We start from the raw sequence: 5,088 nt of genomic DNA, 5'->3' as shown, positions 1-5,088 counted from the left end.
TTGTGGACTTTCTGGGGCAGAGGTAATTTATGTTTATATATTGTGGAATCAACAAACCCTAAAATCTTTTTTGAGGCTTGCTTGTGAAGTTTTATTATTTCATTCATTTATCAGACTTATTTTCTTTATCTAGAGTGCCAGAGTGCAAAGGTAGATGATAACCTTCTAACATGTACCCACCCTTCCCTTGTGACTCTCTTTGAAAACCATGTCTACTGTTCATTTTCTTCCATGGAGTGCTCAGAAAGTTGAAAATTCTAAGAGACAGTGGAGATGTAGGAGAATAATAACCATTTCTACCTTTGAGATTTGCAGTTCCCTCAAGTGTCATGTGCCTATGACTCTTGTGAAGGGAGCTCACATGTGCCCATCTAATATGTGAAAGTTTTGCATTTTGCCTATATTGCTAGAGCATGGGCATGGATGAAAAGATCACACACCAACTGAAAGTAGTTTTGAGAAAAAGCAAATTTGTTTTGGACCTTAATATAAAACACACTGACCTTAATACACAATCAAACAGTTCTCACTAAATAAGGTAATTAAAAAAAAATCCTGGCAACTATGGTTACCTCAAAAAAAATTCAGTGTTCAATGAAAAGAATTTCCCATAACAAATATTGATTAGAAACATCATATAAAATCTTTACTTCTTGGATATTCACAATGAGCACATACTAATGTGAGGTCCAAAGAGCAATGCCTTATGATAGTCTTTCCAGCTTGTCTGATGTGTATTTGAATTCAGAGCAAAGAGTACCATATTATAGAAATAATAGTCTATAAAGTACATTTTGGGAAAATCTGGCTGGATTTGAATATCATGGGTCAGTAAATGGAGAATAATTATAGAAAGCTTCAAAGACAATATAATTATCTATGAAATAAACTTACAAAGGACTGAAAATGAAAAAGTAGTCATTTAGATAGATTGGTTTCCTATAGTTTCTTTAAATATTTGAATGAATAAAAAAACTAATAATGAATACAAAAGAATTTGATATAAAAATGATTCTAAAGGTCAGATTATACATCAGAAAGCAGACAGATGCAATTATATTTCCAAAATCTATTAATGGCTCAATTAGTTCATAAGTCAGATAGTCAGATATTGTTCACTAATGGTAATTTGTGTGTGTGACAGAGATAGAGAGAGAGAAAGAGAGATAGGGAGAGAGAGAGAGAGAGAGAGATTTCTTTTAATCTATAAATACAGGTTATTTCAGCCTTGTTTTGTGGATTTTTCAGTTTGGAATGAATAGTCATTTGGCCTTTCCAAATCTTGGCTTGTAACTAACAGAACTCCCTAGAGTTGAAAGTAAGCACTTAAATATTCTGAACTGTTTCTTAAGAAACTAAGTTTATAAAAATTAACTGAGTTAGGGCTGTAGAGATGGCATAGCAGTTAATGTGCTTGCCTGTGAAGCCTAAGGATTCAGGTTCAATTCCCCAGCTTCTGGAGTTTGTTTGAAGTGGCTAGAGGCCCTGACATGCCCATTCTCTCTCTATCTCTAAATAAATAAATAAACAAACAAACAAACAAACAGACGGACACAAATTTAGACCCAAATGACAATGTATGAATAAATTCAACATCCTAAAAGGCAGACCAAATGGTTGAACCTTCACCAGGCCCTTAGAGAGAACACCTGGGTCACAAGGCATTGGAGAGGGTATGATGAAGACTGACCTTAATCTTGTACAGCTCCTCTCTCTCTCCCTCTCTCTCTCTCTCTCTCTCTCTCTCTCTCTCTCTCTCTCTCTCTCTTTCCCTCTCTCTCTCTTCTCTCTAACTCTTTTATACACTTTTTCTTCCTTCTCTCAGTGGGTACTGACCTGTAACTCCCAGTGTCAACAGGTAGCTATCATCCACAGTGAGCTTTGATCAGAGAGACCTACAAGGTTTCCTAAAAGACATATTTCTGTCAGAATATTTGATGACCCACCAAAGGTTACCGGTGAGATCCTACAACTGAAGGCACCATATATGATTGTCATTGTAAAATGGAATGCCATGGCTGGAAGCTGGAAGAGAGTCAGTCCCCAGACAGTCAGCACATCTAGTGCCAGAAGGTGCTACATGGGTGACTGGGGAAAATGACCAATATCTGTCCAAGCAACTCATGGTCTAACCTACTTAGCAGCAAATAACCTGTCATGATGCTCACACAAGTGCAATAGTGGCACACAGCCATGCTGGGACACCAGCTGCTCTTGATTTGGCTAACTGATCCACTCAGTGGAATGCGACCCATAGCTGGAGCTGGGAAATAAGTCAGAACCATATCCAAACATGAACCCACTCTCCATTATCAAGCTACCACCAATCATGGGCTACAAGAGGGCCTACACCTATTAAATTCTCTATAAAATAAATAAGGGTTATCCCATTTACCTGGTGCTAATTTTACTCTCTGTTGGAGAATCTCCTTATCTTTTTCAGATAGACACAAATCATAAGGAGAAAATCACCCCATCATACCTCAAAAGGGCTCCAGCTGAAAGTAAGAATAATTGGCGAAACAAGCAAGGGTGCTGTTTTCTTGGTGAACCGGGTACCAGCACAAGGGTGAAGGCGATCCACACAGAGAACAGTCAACTCCTAACAAATCAGCTTTCCAGAGACACAGAGGCTCCCAACACCTCATCACTGAAGCAGACCCAAAATGAATCCAACATGGCTCAGGGAAATTTTGTGGAAGAGGGGGTGGAAAGAATGTCAGAGCCACACATTGGGTCATGATATACAGAGACATATCCTCCTACCCATAACTGTGGGCTAACTCCACAATGCATGACCCATATGCTTCAACAAGGAGGGGCCATGGGGAGGGGGTGGGACATGGACCAGCCAAACAATGGTGCCAACTTAACTGTATTCACAGAGTACAAAACTAATGAATAAAAAAACTATCTTAAAAATAATTAAATAAATTAGCTGCCTCTATTTAGCATTATTAAAGATAGCTGTCAATCAGATGAAGGCAGATCTTTTCTTCATTATCACTGATGTTTTCCTATTTTTCCACTCGATATAAAGTAAGTCATTACTTTCAGATTTTGTTGCTAGTTTGATATAACAACAAAAGAAAAGGCACCACTAAATTTGTCATCATCTCATAGCTAATTAGTCCCTCTAAGGTATCTACCATAATGATAATGCATCTGCGCAAATTGCACACATCAATTGGCTCTGTGAGCAAACATTAGAATGAACCTGTGAGGAATCTTTTTTCGCTGAGTGTGTGATTGGTGATCACATTTAGCTTATCCCTTTTAGCATCAAGAATCTTGGCTTTCTATGCTTGTCACTCAGGGCAATGGGTAGTTACTGTCAGAACCAGAGCTATAATTGGGAAAGGCACTTGTTAAACACAGAAGTTTGGGGGAGGTGAGAATTCATATCCAGCCTAGCAAGTCTGGGAAGTTTTCCAATCCTCCAGGGCTGTACTAAAGCATAAAAGCAAATTGAATTGTATTACTTAGGTGACACCAAGATGTATTTATATATGGAGGGGGGAGACTCTCACTGAAGCTGTCCTTCTTAAGAAACTCACTGTTTCATAGCTTCTTTGTCCCCCCAAGATGGTCTTAAGGTTTGCAACTCTGAAATTCCTTCTCTTTACATTTCTTGGTTTTTCATAGAAAATTATAGCAATATAACAACAAGCTAATATTATTATTAAGTGAAAAACTTTTGTGATATAAATATTCTATAACCATCTGGAAAAATAAGTGCAAAATTAGAAAGTGTAGCTAAACTGAATTTTGTTAATGACATTAGGCACTAAAATTCATGAGCTTGTACTCCAAGATTTAAAACCTTGTTTTTTTGTTTTTTTTTTTTTTTCTGCAGTGATGTGTATTTTGAACTTTTGAGACTAGGGTTTGTGTTAAAAGTTACCCATAAGCTCTCCATTATTCTCACCACACTTCAGTAAATTATTGGGCTTTATAGAAAATAAATGTCTTTAAAAGCACATTTTTTTCTAGCCATCTAGAAGTTTAATCTAGAGAAACTTAGTTTTTCACTTACTAAGCCTACTTATTTCTTCTTGATAAAAATTCTTATTTTATATCGAAACAAAACAAGTCATTTGCAAATATTTGGCATTAGAACTTTTTTCAAGGGTGGAGAGGTGTTCTTCTCTTTCAAAAAATGTACTATTCTATTTTTCTATAGAAATCTTTGGTAGGATTAATTCCTATAATCTTTCTCAGGTAATTACTCTGGAGTTTAATTTTATTATACTTAATAAATGGCCCTGCCGGGCGTGGTGGCGCACGCCTTTAATCCCAGCACTCAGGAGGCAGAGGTAGGAGGATCGCCGTGAGTTCAAGGCCACCCTGAGACTACAGAGTTAATTCCAGGTCAGCCTGGACCAGAGTGAGACCCTACCTCAAAAAACCAAAAAAATAAAAAATAAAAATAAATGGCCCTGTTCTATACATCTTGCATTTTCCCCCCATTCTTCCTTTTACCTTCTTATTAAAGGTATTTTGCCTAAGGATTAAACTCCATTCTTTACTGTCTCTACATAACAAATTTGCTTTAACTTTTGCATTCATTACATAGCCTGATATTCCTCTTAACCTATTTTCCTTTCTATTTAGGTTAGCCATAAAAATATGTTTATCAAATACCAGCAATAAATTTAACAGTGTTTAGATAAGAGATCATTCTGATAAAAACTTGCTTGATGAGATAATAAAAATATAGCATAAACAATTAAACAGTATCAATTAATTAGGCTTTATACTATGGTAAAATTCTATTATATGTAGTCTCAGTGTTTACTGGGCCTAAAGCATTTCTCTGGAAAAGTTGTTCAAAACTGACTACTTGTCCACAATGCACCATTCTTTATGTCATGGGGTCTGATTAGCCTGACTTAGAATTGATTGAGCTATAAATCTCCACCTTAGCTAAAGGCTTTAGAATGAAATGAAATATCCATTGGAAGTCAGGAGGTTACGAAATGCCTGACACAAGTTCATCTACATTTAGTATGCTATGGGTTGCATGGCTTTTCCTGCGAAAATGATCACTCTTCATTCCAGACACAGCAATAGCAGACCAAAGAAACA

Source organism: Jaculus jaculus, chromosome 2 (assembly GCF_020740685.1).
Source record: "Jaculus jaculus isolate mJacJac1 chromosome 2, mJacJac1.mat.Y.cur, whole genome shotgun sequence".
Classification (NCBI taxonomy): Eukaryota; Metazoa; Chordata; class Mammalia; order Rodentia; family Dipodidae; genus Jaculus; species Jaculus jaculus.
The sequence above is the reverse complement of the archived record's forward strand: the minus strand, read 5'-3'. Positions refer to the sequence as shown.